General features: G+C 38.9%; 1 non-coding gene across 1 annotated transcript; it reads left to right on the top strand.

Moving 5' to 3' along the window:
* The first annotated feature begins 8,182 nt into the window (after positions 1–8,182).
* Positions 8,183–8,399, top strand: LOC114210717 (small nucleolar RNA U3). The gene has a single exon (XR_003609575.1). It is a non-coding gene; the product is annotated as a small nucleolar RNA U3 (small nucleolar RNA).
* The last annotated feature ends 12,650 nt before the right edge of the window (positions 8,400–21,049 follow it).

Below are 21,049 nucleotides of genomic sequence, written 5' to 3'. Positions count from 1 at the left end.
CACTTTAGATAACTGCCCTTTGAGTTCACCTCCATGCCCCTGGCTCAATAAAAGCTGTGGGTTAAGGTTTGGACTTGGCAGAGAATAGCCGTGTAGCTGCCTGGATCATTTGAATGATCTAAGGGATTTTCTTGCTTGCAGATTTTAAGTTACAGAGGACATAACGGACAGGTTTGCCAGGTCAGGGAGTGATGTGAATTTGACTCAATGAGAAGGTACAGAGAGGAAAATACAAGTGATAAAAATAACCTGGGAGTTTGGGTTTTATGCATTAAAGGCATGATGGAATGAGTTCTAATGGACTTTTAAGGGGAGGTGAATAATCAGTTCCAATGATAACCTACTTGTCATTGGTATCTTAGATATTTGCAGGGAGAGGTATTAGGGGGACAGGGCATCATTTTGCCAAAAGCATTGAGTTCTGTGGTCCCCCTTTTCAGCTCTTCCAAGAACTGTGTCAAAGATGAGAAAGATGTGGTTTTACCATGCTTTTGTTATACATTTTCTTCAACTGAAATGTGAGCTTGTTAAGATGGTTCTAAATATAGGGGTGTGTGTGTGTGTGTGTGTGTGTGTGTGTGTGTGTGTGTACATATATTAGAGTCCGAATTCATGTATGATTAGGGATTTTATTCTTTCCACTCAATGATAGCAAATCTTATGATGTCTCCCAGAGAGATGTATTTTTTTACATATGATAAAATGACCAATCACTAAGTTTATTATGATAATGCTTTATTAACTTAGGATCAACTAAAAAATCTCTTTGGGATTTACAACTTTAAACCAACGAAGGTTTAGGGGCACCTGGCTAGCTCTGTTGGAGGAGCATTTGACTCTTGATCTCTAGGTCGTGAGTTTGAGCCCCAGGTTAAGTAGAGAGATTACTTTAAATAAATAAAATTTTTTTAAAAAAACACCAAGTTCCATAACTATACTATAGAGCCTCTTACAATGTGTTATGGGGAATTCCAGGCAAAGATGAAATTTTCTCTCAAGCTGGGGTCTCGTTTGCATGAAAATTGGAGCCCTGTTGAAGGCATTCAGAATAAGTTTTGTGTTTTTGTTTTTGTTTTTTTACCTGCAGATTATTTAGGTTTTTCTTTTCTCAGAGAAGGAGTAATAGTTTTCTAAAAAGAAAAAGAAGAGAAAGAGTGATTAAAGCAGATTTGATTCAATACAGTATTTTGATCAGATTCACCCATATTTCCAATTTCTAATGAAATGAAAAGCTAGATCAAATTCAAATTATGTAAATTTCTGTACCAAAAAAAAAAAGGAAGTAACAAAAATTCTCTGAAAAGCTTATGAGGTTTATAATTTCCCCAGAAGTGAGTAGGGACTTGCTTTTTTAACTCAGTCTGACAATTTCTGCCTTTTAACTGGTGTGTTTAGGCCATTTGCACATAATGTAATTATCAGTATAGTTAATTTAAGTCTCTAATATTGCTACTTATTTTCATTTTATATCTTCTCTTTTTTGTTAATCTGTTATGCCTTTCTTTCCTTCTTTGGGGTTACTTGATTTTTTTTTTTCGGTCGTTCCATTTTATCTACTGGCATCTTAGTTATATCTCTTTTTATTATGTTGCTAATGTTTGTTCTATGACTGACAATAAGATTACTTAACTCATCAGTGTCCATTTACTGTCAATATTGTCACTATTCACACTAAAGTGTGTGAATATACCTGACAATTTCTGTTTTCCATTTTTCAATTCTCACTTTCCACTTGACATTTTACACTTCACGCTTCACAAATGTAATAATCTTACAACAGTATAATTCCATTTACTCACTCCCCTGCTTTTACAGACCTAATACTTAGAAAGGAGAAAGTAAAACTGCCATATTCAGATATTATTGCTTGTGTAGAAAACTCACAAAGGTCCACAAAGAATTGAAAAAATAACAGAGTTTAACAGGTAGCTGGATAGAAGATTAATATGTAAGTCGGATGTATTTCTATTCACCAGCAGGAAACAGCTAGAAAACGTAATTAAAGAGAAGATTCAAAACTTGTGCAAGACTGCTACAAAGGAAAGTTATTAATCTTCACTGAGATTATTGGAGACCCAAATAAATGGACTTGTGATTGCTCTACCCTTGCTATTTACTACATAGCAATGCATCTACTGACTCATGCTGTCTCCACCTTCCCAAAATACCTGGGGAAGAGAGGCCAGAGATTAAGAAGGGAGTTATCTTGGGATACCTGGATGGCTCAGTTGGTTAAGCATCTGCCTTCAGCTCAGGTCATGATCTCAGGGTCCTGGGATTGAGCCCCACATTGGGCTCCCTCCTCCGTGGGAAGCCTGCTTCTCGCTCTCCCATTTGTTCTTTTTTTCTCTCTCTCTCTCTCAAATAAATTTTAAATAAAGGGGCACCTGGGTGGCTCACACAGTTAAGTGTCTGCCTTCAGCTCAGGTCATGATCCCAGGTCCCTGGGACTGAGCCCCACATCTGGCTCCTGGCTCAGTGGGGAGCCTGCCTCTCCCCCCCCTTTCTCTCTCAAGTAAATAAATTCATTTTTAAAAAATTACTTTAAAAAAAATAAAACATTAAAAAAAGGGGGGGGACTTTTCTCTGAGACCCTAGTTAGGAAAACCCACCCTCACCTCTGGACATGAGACTAGATTACATTCGTAATCTGTGAAATTATTATGCTTAAGGCAAAAAATTGTAAATGCCTGGTAAAAGTTCACTAATATAAAGAGATCAGTAATGTCTCAGCTATAGCCAAATAGCTTACTGAGTTCTGGCTGCAGTAACAAAATACCACAGACTAGGTGGTTTATAAACAGAAATTTCTTTCTCACAGTTCTGGAGGCTGGAAGTCGGATCACACCCTCAGGTTGCAGCGAGGTCCCTCTTCCAGGCTGTGGAATGCAAACTTCTCACTGTATCCTCACAGGACAAGAAGAAGGTAAGAAAACTCTCTGGGCACTTTTATAAGGGCACTAATCCCATTCATGAAAGCTCCACCCATGAATTAGCAGGTCCCACCTACTAACACCATCACATTAAGGATTGGGATTTTAATACATAAATTTTGGGGGGACACAAACATTTGGTTCATTGCAGCAAGCTTTTTAGAGCTCCTAACCCTTGAATTTGATGAATTTTGACAGTTTACGACATTCACAACACCATGTTTGATGTTTAAGGTAGATTCAAAATGTCTCTTATGCCCAAGAAGCTCAGGCTAATGTATGTGGGGGCCTGTGTATACATATGTGTGTGCATAGAATGGGAATAGGGGAGACCAGGGAAATATACACCCCAATTAAAATATGAGGCAGAAGGACACAAGTGCTAACTTTTTCTCTTTTTATAAAACAGCTGTCTTATAAAATTAATGGTTATTGTACTGAATATGGAAAAATATAAAGAAAAATTCAGATTGATTATATTCTCATTACCCTCAAAGTAATATTTTTCTGTGCACTTTTAGAGATTTCTCTAAAGGCAAATCCATGTTTGTGTGGGCAGAGATTCTGTTTCATTGGAGTATACCATCAGGCAATCCAGACACCTAGGCTCTCTGTGAGCTCCTGGTGGAGCAGACACTTAATATCAGAGACAGGGACACTAGAGTAGAAGTCCAGATGTGTTTTCTGTTCTTTATGAAACCCAGGACTGTGGAAGAAAACATGAATCTCCCCTGCAGATAGGCTTCTAATATGTAAGTTCAGTCAGATGAATTCAGGCTCCCTGAAAGAGATGGCTGGAGGGAGAGTCCTAGAGGGGAATACAAGGGGGTATAGTAGTCTTTTTTCTTTCTTTCTCTCTTCCTTCCTTCCTTCCTGACTTTCTTTCTTCCTTTCTTTCTTTCTTCCTTTCTTCCTTTCTTCCTTTCTTCCTTTCTTCCTTTCTTCCTTTCTTCCTTTCTTTCTTTGCTAGGCCAACATGGGTTTTGAACTCAAGACCCTGAGAACAGGAGTCTAATGCTCTTCTGACTGAACCAGCCATGTGCCCCAGAAGGTATAATAGTCTTGAGGGGTAGATAGATTGAGCTCCAGAATCCAAAGATTGGAGGGAACAGGTACAAGGACTGTGTGAGATTGGGCTTGACCATCTCCTGAGCTCTCCTTGGCTCCTTCCGTCAGGAGTCTGCATGCTCTGGAAACGAGAGCTGTGAGATAGAAGAAAGTGAGGTGGGAGAGTGAGGTTCTTGTCTCACGGAGTTAAAGAATGAAAGAATGAATCTCGTGGACAAAGGTAAAAACAGTAAAGCAATAGAGTTTTATTAAGCAAGGACACAGAAAAAACTCTCAGGACTGAGAGGGATCCGGACAGGGTTGCCGACACAGGCCTCTACTGACAGTCTTTTACTTAGAACCGGCCAGGGAGCTCATGGACTTATCATTCTTGTAATGTCTTGGCTTGAGTAGGACTAGTGATGACATCTTTAATGGCTTACTTCTTTTTAGGTCTGGTTATTCTTTGTTGGTTACAGGTGACTATCATAAAAAAGACACCCTGCCCCCTGACAACTAGGTCAGGGTGGTCTGGTGTGTTCCCCTATTTCTGGTTTCCTTACACCTCCACATTATTGGGATTTCTGTGAGCCTGATCCCATAAACCTCCAAGCTGTCTCTCCCTACCTCGTCTCCCCCCACTGCATCCCTTAAAAAGTACTGTTTTCTACTGCTGGAGGGACCTACAGTTCTCCGGTGGAATTCAGACAAGCTTCTCACCTACCAGGGGAGAGAGAAAAGGATCAGTATGTAGTGGTCTGGATAGACTGTTGGCCACACAGGAAAGGGCAGGGACCAGACCCTTGAGCAAACTGTGACAATAGGTCACAAAGTAAAAGCAGATGATGCTTGAGCAGAAGGGATGTGAAGTGGTGATTAAATGAGAATCTTTCTTCTCCCTTCCTCTAGGAATCCACAAGGTAAAAATTGGAGAGGGTAATCAGAGTGAACTGTTGATCATCCACATGAGGGATCTCAGAGCACTGGGGTTTGCTGTATTATTTCACATGTGAAACATTTATCCTCACTGGTGGATGAAATCAGGAAAAATATGTGCATAACCCTACTCATCATACATTTCTTTAGAAAAACAATGTCATGTCATATATGCCATTTACTTCTGTGCTTTATTCATACCAGGCGGGTGGTGGTTTGTGAGGATAATCAGCTCAGTCAGAGAGGGGGAAAAGCTACACTTGCTTAACATGTATATAGTATATAGTAGGAACAATTTATGAACTATAGTATAAGGATAAGATGATTATATAAATAACCTACAAATTATGTGGAATAAAACCAGTTCTGTAAGTTAGATATACCTGGAATGCCATGTGAGTTTAAAACATGAAGACATCAAATGTGGTTAAGAAACTCTGGATAAGCAACACCTGGGTGGCGCAGTCAGTTAAGCATCTGATTCTTGGTTTCAGCTCAGGTCCTGATCTCAGGGTCTTAGGATTGAGCCCTGCATCAGGCTCCATGATCAGTGCAGAGTCTGCTTGTCCCTCTGTCTCTCCCCCCTCTGCCCCTCACCACGCATGCTCTCTCTCTCTCTCTCTCTCTCTCTCTCTCTCTCTCTAAAATAAATAAATAGGGCTCCTGGGTGGCTCAGTCGTTGGGCATCTGCCTTCGGCTCAGGTCATGATCCCAGGGTCCTGGGATCGAGCCCTACATCAGGCTCCCTGCTCAGTGGGAAGCCTGCTTCTCCCTCTCACACTCCCTCTGCTTGTGTTCCCTGTCTTGCTGTGTCTCTCTCTGTCAAATAAATAAAATCTTTTAAAAAATAAATAAATAAATAAAAATCGATAAATAAAATCTTAAAAAAAAGAAAGAAAGAAAATCTGGATAAGCTTTGAGCTGGAGATGATATTTAACTTACCAGCAGAATTTGAACAGGCTGAAATTGCAAAGGGACTCCAGATGGAGGGAATAGCAAGAGGAAAGATACAGAGGAAGAAAGACAAAAAGCACTTACAAATGGTAACAGACATTGCTTTTTGAGGTGTAGAGATCTCGAGGTGTAGAGATCTCAAGGTGGTGACATCTAGCAGGCAGTTAGGAATTTTTCTAGAGGTGTAGAATTGGGATTCTTCTGTGTTGAGGTGGTGGTTGATGCAAAGGAGGGAAATATCTACAGAAAAGAGATGAGACCTGAAGACAGAATTTTGAGGATCACCTCAAAATCAAAGGAGAGAAAATATTCAACAACAGAAAAACAAACAAACAAACAAAAGTCATGAGAGAATTGGGAGGACAGTACAGTGTACCTAAAGACGAAGGACCACAGTATTTAAGGAAGATGATGAGCTGTGGAAGATGAACACCAAGAAAAGGCAACTTGCTGAGGCAGTTAGATGTTGACTGGTCTCAAAATATGAAGGGATTAATAAGGAAGTCAACTGAGTGAAGGCAGTATTGTTCCTCAGACTCGAGTGCAGTCTCCCTGTGACCTCTTGATATCTCTCGCTCGAGCTCCTTCAGCTGGAATGGAGGGAGGATCCCTTCCGGAGAAGGAAATGTCTGAATGGTACAGGCCTCTCAACTTTGGGGTACTAACTGAATTTATTCCTAAAGAGCTAAAGGAAGAGACTGACACTCAATTCAGAGTCCTAGTAAATACCGACACTCAATTCAGACTCCTAGTAAATAGTCAAGTACGTGGAGCTTGGTGTCTTTTAGTCCTGAAATAACAGCAAGGTTGGTTTTGAGAGATTTAAGAGAGAGGCGTAATATAGCGGTAAACAATTGTAGATGTTTCCTAATCTAAAATATATATTATATTTGGAATAATACTACATCTTTCATGATTATTACACCATTCCCATTTTTGCAAGCAATTGAAAAATAGGTATTTGTTAATATTTAGTTTTGCCTTTAGTATCTTTTGATTCTGTCTTTAACATTAAAGATTCAGTATCATAGAAAGATCTATAGAGTGCTCAAAAGTAACAAACTTAAGCTGCCCTCTTTTGCAGGGAAGTCTTCAAAAAAAGAAAAAGAAATCATCCCAACTTGGTCTCTACAATTTGGGTTAAATTTTAAATTTTAGATTAATAGGGGCACTTGGGTGGCTCAGTCAGTTAAGCGTCTGCCTTTGGCTCGGGTTGTGATCCCGGAGTCCCCGGGGTTGGGTTCCCTTCTCAATGGGGAGTCTGCTTCTCCCTTTCTCTTTGCTCTTCCCCCAGCTGGTGTTCCCTCTCTCTTGCTCGCTCGCTCACTCTCTCTCAAATAAATAAAAAAAAAAATCTTAAAAAAAATTAGATTAATAATATGGAGTGCTTGGCTGGCTCAGGCAGTGGGGCATGTGACTCTTGATCTCGGAGTTGTAAGTTTGAGCCCCATGTTGGATGTAGAGATTACTTAAAAAAAAAATCTTTAAAAAAATGTTAGATTACTAATAAATGTAGCTCAATAATACACAAAATAAAGTAGATGAAACCTGATTTATTACCTAAATCAAAAAGCTAGAGGATGCAAAAAGATAAGAGTTCAATTTAAATTTAAATAAACAGAGGATTCTCTGAAACAGAGAAGGCATCTTTGGGTGATGTGTAAAAATAGGAAAGCTTTCCTAAAGAACATATTACCTGAACATATGAAAAGATTTACAGTAGAGGGAGCTGTGGTAAAGAGAGGGAGATGCTTAAATTTAGTTTTCCAAAAGTCCATATGGACATTTAAAATTAGAATTATCAAGCAAAAAAAAATATTATTTTATATAATGTCAGAAACTTCTGCAACAAGCATCTGGAGAAATCTTTATTTTTAGAAGTATCAGGCATTACATTGGTTGCTTTGTCAGTAGTTATACTCAAGAGATTACACATTCCATTTCTTCTCCCAAACTCATCAATCAGCAAAATCACTCCTCCTCTCCTGGGGAGGGATAAGAGACGAGGCAGAGAAAAGATAAAAGTGATTTTTCCCATACTATTCTAGAAATTCCTTCCTCTCTAGGACACAAAATCCTGGGGGGAAAAAGTGTTCCCCTAAAACCCTGACTGTAGGGTGACCAGACATTCTTGGTGTGCTGGGGACAGTCACAGGTTACACCCATTGTCCTCAAGTGATTTTTGGTAGTGCCACCTTTTAATTCTCAAAACTGCCCCAATTCAGACAATAAATTACATGGACACCCTCCATGTGTAGCAATTGCCCGGTGTATACTCAGAAGACACATAATACCAAAAATAAAAATTTCAAAGACCATACTTTCAAGGATCATTTCTACAGTTTGTTACTAGACAAGTTTCTCTGAATGTGTAGAGAGCACGGGAAACTACCAGGAGGAGGCACAGCATTCTCTCCTGAGCGTGAAGCTGGTTCTTGATGTTGCTTCTGTGAACGCCATTCACCATTGATACTGGTTGGTTCTTCTCTTCCTTTGGGAGAGCAAGAGGGAGAGGTGCAGTCTGAGCAAAAGGAAGGAAGGAAGGAAGGAAGAAAAGTTATTATAAAACTTTCTACTTAACCTACAAAATGGAGGAATATGAAATTGCAAAAAAAATTACAAAATCAAACATGCAATAAAATTGATGATATCAATTAGATGTGATACTTTGATTAACTTCATATATGAGTTAGTTTAAACTGCTTAGAAATAAGCAGTTTTTATATATTTTTAAATTTGTAGAATTGTTAGCCATCTTCAATAAACTGATTTGTACTTTTTTACTCTTTCTTCCCACAAGGGAAAAGGTCTCATATAATCATTAGTTCAAGCTAATGAGTGCACTGAAATATTTTATCTATTTTTGAGAGAATATTAAGGTCCACAGATAGAAAAGAGACCAAAATTCCTTTTCTGGATTAATAACTCCCAATACTACTCCCACCCCCACTCAATTCCACTTAAATTTGGAAAAGAGTTTTAAAAATTAAGTTTTAGAAAATTTTAATAGGTTTTGTAAATTCTTTTCAAGTGCAGGGGCACCTGGCTGGGTCAGTCAGTGGAGCATGCAACCCTTGATCTTGGAGTTGTGAGTTCAAGCCCCACATTGGGCCTAGAGATTACTTTAAAAAAATTTTTTTTTCAAGTGCCTCAGTATGGAAACCAGAAATGAAAGGGAAATTATATGAATAAATGCCATAATTGATTATATTCTTATGAGCCAACAAGGGCTATGGAAATAAATAGGTGGTGGGTAAAGGAAGATTAGTGAAGCCTATTTTTCAAGGAGTTTACAATCTAGTGGATGAAATAAGCATAGAAAACAATATGGCATAATAAATTATATTTCAAAATAACATTGACATTTAAAATGGTTGAGTATTATCCTAGAAAGAATTTTTTAAATACAGAGAAATGGAGAGACTACATTCTAATTAAATCATAGCAGATGATAGACTTACTTGATTTTTTAAGTACCAAAAGAGAAGGAACTTCTATTTTTATTTTATAATGAATTCACATACCAAAAGATGTATTGGGAAAAAAATTCATATTAGAATTGAAGTCAAAGACAGACCTAGTTTAAAATGCAAGAGACTCGCTTGTAGAAAAATATGTCTGATAAAAAGAACAAAACGAACAAAAAACATGGAGCTAAATGAATAAGCGAAAAATGATTAACAAAAGTGTTAACAAAAGGATTCATAATTGCCTTTCAAAGTATTACAATTTTTAAAAGAGCTAGATAAATGAGCCTGCTGATAAAAGAGTAGGGGATTGAAAATACTGGCTAAAAAGGAGCTATAAAAATAAATAATTTTTTCTGTATTGCCTTTTAACAAGAAAATTAAAGGAAATGTGCAATTAAGGAATAAAAATGTCTTTACATAAGGCTATGAAGGAAAGGAAGAGAAAAGTACACTGAATGCAAATCAGTCAAAGGGAAAGAGCATTACTTCAACAGTACTAAAGGAGCTTGTGATGAGTCTACTAATGCAGTTAGAGCCAACTGACAAATGAGGGTGCCCTCACTGAATTGCTGTAGTAGCCTCTTACAAGTCTCTTGCCTTGTTCTCTTGCTTTGTCCAGTCTAGATGGAACACAGCAACCACAATGTCCTGTTAAAAACTTGTCAGATCATGCCATTCTTCTGCTCACAGTTCTTAAGTGATCCTCATGCCCCTCAGAGTACAGATTAAGGTTTTACAGTATCCTTGAAGGCCCTATATAATTTGGTCACAGTTTCCTCTCTGACTTCCTCTCCTGTCTCTCTCCCCTAGGCCTCTCTCTGGTCACACTGGCATCCTTAAAGTCCCTGCAATAGACCAGGCCTCCCACAGAGCCTTTGCTCCAGCATCCATCAAAGGATGACCCAGGGATCTCTCTAAGTCCTCAGGATCCTTTCATGGGATCTAAATGGTCAAGAATAAAACAAAAGCTCTTTGGGGTCCTTAACATATTTTAAAAGTATAAAAGAGCCCTGACACCAAGACATTGAGAATCATTGCTCTAGCTAATTCACTCCAGCATGGAGTGCCCTGGCCTCTGATATCTGCCCGCTTAGTCCTACACCTTCTTCAAGACTTTGCTTATACTTTACTCCCCTGGTGAGGCCTACCCGGACCACCTCCTCCCAATCCCAGACTTCTCATTCTCCCTTACATTTTCTCTTTTCCATGGCATTTATTACCTTACCACATACTATATAATTTACTTAAACATCATATTTATTGTCTATCTCTACAACTCTATAATGTAAGCTTCAAAAGGGTGAACGTCATAGTCAGGTTTGTTCACTGATCTATCCCAAGAGCATAGAAGAGTACCCGATACATAGCAGACGTTTCCTGAATAAGTGAATGATGAAGAATTGATAAAAATCTATTTCCAATATGCTTATTGTGATGAGCATTGCATAATGTATAGAATTACCAAATCACTATGTTGTATACCTGAAACTAATATACGTCAACTATACTTCTTTTTTTTTAGCCAATTTTTTAAAAAGATTTTATTTATTTATTTGACAGAGAGATAGAGAGAGAGCACAAGTAGGCAGAGCGGCAGGCAGAGGGAGAGGGAGAAGGCTCTCTGCTCAGCAGAGAGCCTGACATGGGGCTCAATGCCAGGACCCTGGGATCATAACCTGAGCCAAAGGCAGCCGCTTAACCGACTCAGCCACCCAGGCGCCCCTCAACTGTACTTCAATAATAAAAATTTTAAAAACATATATTTCCAAGACATATTGAAGTGGTGGCCTTACAAAAATGCAGCAAAAATACATACATTCATCAAAATTTAATAAATTACTGGGAAAAAAACATCTAAAGAACAAATAATAAAAGTAGCATAAAGACTGCAACTTTATCTGGTGAACCCATGGCAGAAGAAAAATCTTTGAAACATCTTGTATTGGTAATTATATTCTCCAGCCTGAGAATGACACACACCACTGCCATCACCACTCATTACTCATTAGCTAGAACTCATCACATGGCCCCACCCAACCAAAAAGGGACCAAAAGTACACTCCTACCATTTATCTGAAGGCAGGAACCTGAAAATATTTGACAAATAGCATTACAACATGATGAATTGTGTTTCAAATTTGGTAAATCAATTCAGTAACCAAGATTGATAGAATTTCATGTGAAATTAGTTCAGAATACACAATGATTGTAAAAAGCAAATAAATTCCAATTTCATTATAAATAATAAATGGCTTAATCTTGACTTATATAGCAGAAAATAGGTTATGATATATTCCATTAATCATAATGAATTTTATTAATGGTTTGGACTTGGGAGCATTTCATTCATTCCTCACATCTGTTCTTTCTTCCTTCATTCCTTCCTTCCTTCCTTCCTTCCTTCCTTCCCTCCTTCCTTTTTTTCTTTCCCTCTTTCAGCAAATATTTGTTGAACCCTTCTATATACAGCTAATGGTTCTAGATGATGAGGATACAACAGTGAATAGACAAGATTCTTGCCCTCCACAGAGTTTAGGGGGGAACACTGGAAATTAACAGGTAGGCGGAATTTCAAAATCAAAATACTTATAGATGGTGATAAATATTATAATGGAGATAAACATTTGATAAAGAATAACTGGGATAGTCAGAAAAATCTTGCTAAATTGATATTTGAGAAGAGATGTGTATAGACTGTGAAAAACCTAGTTTTGCAAAGATCCAGAGAAAGAGAATTCCAGACACACAGGACTTGTGCAAAAGTTCTGTCATGACTGAGGAATCACAAGGAGTCCTGCATGGTTTGCACCAGGGAGGAAGGGGGAGAGGGGTGGGGGACGAAGGGGACTGACAGAATTTCTTTTATGTTTTTAAAAAATTCCATTGGCTTCTGAGAGAAAAAAAGAATGGATAGGGGAACTGTTAGGAAGTAAAATGCAGAAATCTGGTTGGTTTTGATTCAATTTACGTAACAGAGAGAGAGAAATAGAGTCAACACATATTTAATAAGAAAGCCAACAGGATTTCCTACTACGTTGAATGTGGAGATAAAAGGGAAAACCTAAAGACTAAGGAAATCAGCTGAAAGGTGAGGCCATGTATTGACATGGAGAAGGCAGAGAAGGGGCAAATCAGAATGGTGGGAATCAAGAATTCTTCATTTCACATATTAAATTTTATATGCTGCTTAAAGATCCAAGAGATGCTGCACTTTCTGGAAGTTTTAAGTTGACATTAATTCAACATGTATTAAACACTTATGAGCACTGTGCTCATTATTTAACATATGGAGCAGGGTCATAAATTTAAGTCATACTATGTTGTGTATTTTCTTCCTAGTCACATGTAGCAGATTCAAACTGAAGACCAAAGTAGTTGTAGACAAAACAAAGCCATTACATTTTATGTATATACACACATATATGCATACAGATTTGCAAGAATGTATGTATACATTCATTGTATACACACACACACACACACACACACACACACACACACACACACACTAGTTGTCTACAACTATTTTGGTCTTCAGTTTGAACCCTCTACTTCTGAATTAAAAAACAAATCGTTTAATTCCATTTAAATTTAATCAAATCCAACATCTTTAAAAGTATAATGTTCCTTTCTACAGACTAAAAGTGCTGTCTTTTGTATGGCCTCCTGCATTCTTCTGCATCTCTCACAAAGAATGGTGTCCTTTCACGTGGGGGTACATAAGGGGAGCTTAAACAACCTCACGGCAGCAGGGAAGAATCCAGGATCTGGAATGTAATGTATCCGCTTCTTCTGGTTTGTAGTGTAAAATTCTTTATCCACCAGGATATTGCTTACCTTTGGAGGTATTTATGGCTGAGGTTTAAGTTGGGTGCAGCTGTGATTTAGCTTCTCTAGTCTCATGGTAGTGACCCCCAGGTGACTCAGTCTCACCTCCTGCTGGTCCAGGCCACTGCTCTAGGTCTGTCTGTGTTTCCGACTTGATCAGAGTCTCTTCTAAAATCCTGGCCACTAGGCTTCTTGTTCTGCTAAGGTAACTCCTTCTGGCAAGCTCTCTAGTCAGATGCTCAATAACTTGGGGTCAATGTATACCACATAAGAACAGAGGCAGCCCAGGCAAGCTACCTGACCATAGTTCATTTTTAGGTGACTGTTCTTGAAATTGGTATATGGCAGCCAGAATGCTTGCTTCCTCCCAGAATCTCAAATGGTGAAAGAAGGAAAGAATACCTCTCTACTCTCAATGTTCTTCTCACTTAAAGAATGCTCAGCTCTAGGCCAGAGCCAAAACCCACAGAGGAAAATGTACAGAGACATCTGTTCCCTTCACTCTCACTTTCTTAACTCTCTTCTTCTTCAGATTATTCCCTGCAGTTCAAAAATGAATGTTTTACCCGGAGAGGGCCTGGTGATCATAGGTAGGAGTGACATCTCTCTATCACTGGAGAACTGCTTAGCTGAGTCGATCAAGCTAACATGGCTATTATCTTCCTGCATAATTCAAATGTATATATCAAAAGCAGACTTTTAATTTATTCTATCTGCACTCCTCATACAACAAATTTTAGATTCATCTTACACAGAGGGAAGCCTCCTTAAAACCAAGACGAAAGTCATGAGCTCAGAAAAGCAAAAAAAATTATCCTGTTAATTTTTTTAAAGTACTCATAATTATGATCTGATTCAATCAATCTTCACATCAAAATAAGATCACAAGTGATCTTATTACTTCCATTTTAGAGAAGAAACTGATACTTATGACGATCTTTTTACCTTTTAACTTATAACACAAATTATCAAATTACATTATTGGGACTCCAACCATTCTATCTACAAAACTCATGCTAAATGCCTTCTCTTGAAATCTTTGTAGTTAATACTTCTAAAGAGAGGAAAATGAAAGCCAAGGATTCTAGCACAGTATGTAATACAGATGAAGGCAAATCAACTTAAAATCTACGTTCTAACAAAAGCCCATAAAGTAAACAATCGGAAACAGAATCAAGTAATATATTGCTTAGGAATGATGTAAAAAAGCCACAGGGCAGAAAGCAAGCTGGCATTGTTCTGGGCATATGCTCAAGCATTATGATCAACCCCAAATCTCAGTAGCTTAATACAACAAAAATTTATTTTTTGTTCCCATTACATGTCCCATAGGAGTTGGCAAACTTTCTGCTCCACACAGAGATCCACACAGAGATGGAGCTGCCGCCATCTGGTTAGCTGCACCATCCTGGACATGCACCTTCCTCAATATTTTGTTAGGGAAAGAGAAAAACTTGAGAAACTCACATGGGCTTTTGACTGCCTCAGCCTGTAAATAATACACTTACATCCACTAAGATTTCACTGGTCAGAACTAGTCCTTTTTACTCATCCCATCGCAAAGGGGCCAGGAAATGTAGAAGAGCAAATGGAATGTTTGCCCTATCTCTGTCACAGCCCTGTGAACCTGATCCACACATCCAGTACTTACCCCCTCCTAATTTCAGATCTTTCATTTCCAAGGTTGCTTTTAGGTTCAGAATGAATATTATCCTTATTTTGGAGACCGCTTTACATTTTGTGATCGGGGAAGAATATCGAAAGATTTTTATAAATCTTAATAAAGATGAAGTTACAGTTCTGCGATCATTGCAGGTAATCTATTTTGTTTTTAATTGTTTAAGTGTTTATGGGATAAGAACACATCTACTCTTACCCACATTAGGAATAAGATACCATGCAGGTAGAAGGGTGGGGGGTCTCTGGTGAGTGTGTGGTTTCTGTCCGTACAACTTGCCTGTGACCACTTGGCCTTTCTTCTGGTTTAAATACACAAGAGTGACTTAAAAAGTCAAGCTCCTCGCTTTTCAGTTGCAACTGACAGGTTTCCATTTACAAAATTCCTTATTACATTATAGCATGTTGAATAAGAGAAATTTGCAAATTTGAATATGAACACAGAGTACCTAAAACCTACTGTAATGAGTAAATTGATATCTTTAGGAAATGCAAAGAAGTAGCACCATCTGGTGGGTAAGAAGGAAAGAATGTGGAAAATTACCGAATGTGTAATTGTGGGCACTTTTTAAAATTATTATTGCCATAGACATAATCAGGTTTTCAAATGAAAGTTTTTTGGGGAGCTTTAGAATGGAGACCTGAGGAATGAAATCCTCCTTTAAGAAAACAGGGACAAGTACAAGGTGTGTGCCTTTTCATATTACCATTTCTGACTGATGGTTGTTCACATGAAACCCAGGTCAATTAAAGCAGCCCTGGGGCACCTGGGTGGCTCAGTCATTAAGCATCTGCTTTCGGCTCAGGGTCATGATCCCAGGATCCTGGGATCGAGCCCTGCATTGGGCTCCCTGCTCAGCGGGAAGCCTGCTTCTCCCTCTCCCACTCCCCCTGCTTGTGTTCCGTCTCTCGCTCGCTCTCTCTGTCAAATAAATAAATAAAATCTTAAAAAAATAAAAATAAAAATAAAGCAGCCTTGGTCATGATGAGAGGGTTATTTACAACCTGAGACTATTATCATCAAAGAGCCTAGTATCTTGGTAATTTTAGACAGTTTACACATGCCAGGCCAAGGCACTGAGTATAGGCCTCCAATTCACTTAGTATTTATTAGTAAAGGGCCGGCAGGGGGCCCTTCACACCTGTTTGTCTGCGAATACCAGAAATTAATGTTGAGATTTTTTTTTTTTTTTGACAAAGGCAAGAGAAATAAAAGTTTTCAGCTTTTCAGTTTTGAAGTATCCGTGCACCACTTACTTACCTGACACTTTCTCGCAACTTGAAGATTGTTTCCTTGAGAGATTAAGTTTGGAGTTCAATTTGGCCATTTTTGAAAGGTGAACAGAGCAACAATGTAATGAATCTGTTCTGGAGTCCTACCCTGATACTTTTATCCCACATTTTTTGTGATGTTCAGCAACAAAAAGAGAATGGTAGGCTTTTTCCATGGGGAGGGAAGGGTACAGCAGATAGATGTTAAAACCTAGTGTAACATGCTATCCATCCATTTATCATTGAGCTTCATCAAGCCAGCCTTCTTTAAGGTCTCTTTTAGTTGACTTTCCCCCCATGCATATCAAAACCGTATGTATTTTTTAATATTTTATTTATTAATTTGAGAGAGAGCAAAAGAAACTGAGAGCGAGAGAAAGAGCACAGAGGGAGAAGGAGAAGCAGGCTCCCCACTGAGCAGGGAGCCCGATGTGGGGCTCCAACCCAGGACCCCCGGATCATGATGTGAGCCCACCCAGGCGCCCCAAAACCGTATGTATTTTAAAGTATCTGAGTACATATAGCAAAGAGTTCTGGTCGGCAGGCTTCTGTGGTCAAGAGAGATGCCATAGCCCAGGGGTTGGAAGCCCAGTCTCTTGAACCAGATTACCTGATTTTTTTCCCCTAAGATTCTATTATCTCTTAGCTATCTCTTCCAATTCCCATGCATCTCACCCTAAGCAACTACTAATTTACTTCCTATCTCTACAGAGTTGCCTATTTTGGATATTTCATATAAATGGGATAATATAAGTGGTCTCTATAACTGGCTTCTTTCACTTAGCATTATGTTTTCAAAGTGCATCCATGTTATAGTATATACCAGCACTTCATACCTTTTTATGCTGAATAATTTCCTATGTATGGATATGCCACATTTTGTTTATCCATTCACACCCATCAATGGACTTTTGAATTATTTCCTCCTTTTAGCTATTATGAATAATGCTGCTATAAACATTAGTGCACACATTTTTATGTGAGCATATGTTTTCATTTCTCTTGGAACAGATTTAGTAGGCCCTAGGAGTGAAATTACTATATCCTATGATAACTTTTTTTTTAATTTTTAAGAAGATTTTATTTATTTATTTGACAGAGAGTGAGAGAACACAAGAGGGAGAAGCAGACTCCTCTCTGAACAGAGAGCCTGTTGTGGGGCTCCACCCGGGGCTCCACTGGCCTCAACCTCAGGACCCAGAGATCACAACCTGAGCCAAAGACAGATGCTTGACCCTCCCAGCCACCCAGGTGCCCCAGATAACTCTAAGACTACCTGATTTTTAATTCTGGCTCTGTTTCTTGCCTCGTGTTTTGAGGCAACTTATGCCTCAGTTTGTTTATCTATAAAATGGGGCCAATAGTACCTCATGTGGTTGTTTTAAAGATTAAGCAAATTACAATGTGAAAGGCTCATAATATATACATAGACATCATATAAGTGTATTTTTATATTAATTTCCAGATTTTCTTCCTTAAAGATTTTGTGAGAATCCTTAAACCAGAATGACATCAGGAATAACCTCAGGTTTGGTCAGATCTGGACACTTCTTCCTCTACTGTCCCAGCTCTGCCAACCATTTTCTGTTTCTCATGTCTACCCCAACACCATTCCCTGTTTGAATTGTTACTTCTTTTCTTCAGTGCCTTATAGGGATTTTAATAGTACTTATTCTTGGCATTGGCAAAGTTCAAAGTTCACCTAAATACAAGCTTTATAGAGGCTCCATTTCCCTGCAATATAGTTTGCAAACAGTTGACTTCCTGCTTTACTTATAAACTGTGGGGAAGGTTTTTGTTTATTTGCTTGACTCTTTACTCTTAACCCAAGCATCCTACCCTATGTGTCTCTCACACAGCACTGGAGGAACTCATTTTTTTCTCCTCCACTTGCTCATTGGGGTCCAAATTGAAATGGTTCCCACCATGGTACAGTGCCATGACTCTTCCCTGGTGGCTAATCTACATTCTACTAATAGTTTCTCTGATTAAGCCTGTCATGCTTAGAACTGTGTGGGCTACATTGATAGTAAGTTCCCAAGTCCTGAGATGCTCTATTTAACAACATGACCCAGAGTACTTTGGCTCGCAGATTTTTTTCACTAAAAAAACAGCTTGGCATAAAGATAAAACAGGTTTTATAAGCAACTATCCACCAAATGCATCAAATCGTTCTTAGACAAAGAAGACAAAGGGGGAATTATGTTTACTAAGAGCCAACCATGTAGCAGACACTAGTTACTTTAAGGAATATTTTGGAGTAAGTCAAGGTTGGAGCATGACGTAAGGTCCTCTGCCCCTGATAACACAGCTTCGGGTGACAGAATGTTCCAGGGGCTTTGTGACCATCACAGAATGCTCCTAAGGACTGAAACAAATGCCCAGACATACATCTTGTTTTGCATGCACCCAGGATATCTGTAGGAGAGAGTTCAAACCTGGTCCACATGTTGTGTTCAGGCATCCAGAAACCAGTCTAGGGACTGGGATCCCTCAAAGGAGGTTGGTCTGGAGACAGGGACCTCAGAACCTATTCAGATATGGAAGAACAGGTCTGAGCTGGTAGTTCGCCTGAACGTCAGAGGGAGCAGTGGCCCCAGGAGGCTGTGCTTGATCTTCCCTGACGTTTCCCCTCTTCCTCTAAGCTTGAATATGCTATAAAAGGAGAAGGCAGGGACCTGGGGGCATAACTGTTGAAATATCTCTAATTACGGGACCCTAAAGGATTTTTCCTACTGTCCAGAGGGAAAGAGAAGCATAAGATCAGCAGTGTAAGGGTAAGAGCAGAAGACATGAAAATGAAGTAACTGCAGGCACACCTCACTCATGGGACTTCCCAGACAGAATAAATTAAGGGGAACGGCTGCCACCAAAAGACTGAATTTTCTACTGGTCAAGTAGCTGTGGACTCAAAGCCTTGAGATTCAGGATATTTTTATAAGTATCAAGTATATGTCCTGGCAGGTCAAGCCTAAGGCTATACGAGTTATGTGCAATTAGCTAATGCAATTAATTTTACAGAAGAAAAACTGAAGGTGAATGAGGTAATTTACCTAAGTTCACAGAGATAATGGATGACAGAGCTATGAATCAACACCAGAACTATTTGGCTCCAAAAGCCAGGATCATTCCCCTATACCTTAAAACTTCTCAATAGATGAAAGATTCAGTGGAGCATCGTCAATATGCATTTAGAATATTCCAAACAATAATGATAAAAAGTAACATATATTGAGAAATTAACATATGCTAATATATGCTAAGTGATTTACCTGTGCGTCTGTGTGACTTACTGAGGAGGTATTTTTATTTTTTTCTATTGTTACCGAAGAATGATGACAAAGATGAGACTCTATGCCCTTGAAATCTAGATTTCCCTTATCCTCAGAATGAGAGTTTCAGTAGGATTCATTTCAAAGCCCTCAGCCAATAAAGGGATTAAACTGGGCTGTCCCAAAGGAGGTGAAAATGGAGGCTTTGGGAGGGTGGCCCAACCCTGGAGTTTGTTCCTCAATTGAAACATGGGGAGGACTGTGGATTTCTCAATGGCCTGGACCCTGCGTTCTGGAGGTAACAGTCCTTGTATGAGCATGAGAATGGAGAATTGGCCTCAAACACTGCATGTTGAGTGCCTTGAGTAAGATGGCTGTGGCTAAGGAATCAGCAGAGAGGAATACTGTGAAGAGGTATCAGTCAGCCCAACCACAAAACCATCTCCGATATATGGCACAGAAGCTCAGCTGTAGTTGAGCAGTTCGATGACTGAGCTGCCACCCATGTGTGTGAAGACTGGATACATAATGGCCCTGTATAGACCAGCCACATGGAGCCAAGGGAGAAAAGAGCCATCATCCTATGACCGAGAACCAGGCCCCCCCATTCTTCTAGGAAGATGTAAGCTCCAGGGATTTTGTAAGCTCCAATAAGGATAACCCTAGTTGATAACTGGTATTGGACTTATTGACGTTGATAAGTGGTGTTTTGGAGATGGCTTCATTCAGAAAATAAAGAACCATGACACCTCTTGTACCTTGAATGTCCCAGAACTATTCATACCTGTTATACATATAATAAGTCACTTTATATTTCCACAATACATTCCTGAAGTTCTCTTATCATCCTCCTTTTACAGATAAAGAGATTAGACCATAGACGCTGAGCAAGTTGCCCGTGTTCACACAACTCAAAGCCTTTCTTAACCTGAATTTAGGCCTTTCAGACTTGCCAGCCTTATAAAAAGCCCTGTGAAGGTTTCATCTGCATGACCTGAAAGCTAATTCAAGGAGTCTCTTCCCCACTATAGAAACAGAATGTTGGGTACCCGGGTGGCTCGGTCACTTAAGCATCTGCTTTCGGCTCAGGTCATGATCCTGGAGTTCTGGGATAGAGCCCTACATTGGGCTCGCTGCTCAGCGGGGAGTGTGCTTCTCCCTCTGCCTCCCTGCTCATGCTCTCTCTCTCACTCTCCCTCTCTCAAATAAATAAAATATTTGAAAAAAAAATAAACAGATTGTCACCCAGCATAAATAGGATGTGTGGCAGCATTCACTCTTATTAAAAAAAAAACTTATTAATATTTAATTATATATAGGATATAACAAGGTTTTTTGTAAACAGGCATGTCTTAGAATTTGGTTAGAGAAACAGACTATATCAATAAAGGTATCTTTAAGTTTTGAGAGAGTTACAGATAATAAATGCTATAGGAATTTGGATTGGAACACTAATAGATGGTGTAATGGAAAAATCATTATACCAAAAAAAATCATTAGATAATGAGTCAGAAGACATCAGTTCTAATTCTGAGAACCACTTCTAGCTCTTTAACCCTTAAGATTCTTAATTTCTCTGTGCCTCAGATTTGTCATTTAGAAACTGTTGATAGTAATGCTCCCTTCTTTCTTCACAGGGTTTTAAAAATTGTATGTGCA

The sequence above is a fragment of the Eumetopias jubatus genome, unplaced genomic scaffold, assembly GCF_037043125.1.
Source record: "Eumetopias jubatus isolate StellerSeaLion01/CBP00866 unplaced genomic scaffold, mEumJub1_p1.0 scaffold_14, whole genome shotgun sequence".
NCBI lineage: Eukaryota > Metazoa > Chordata > Mammalia > Carnivora > Otariidae > Eumetopias > Eumetopias jubatus.
This window is presented reverse-complemented; position numbering and strand designations above follow the sequence as displayed.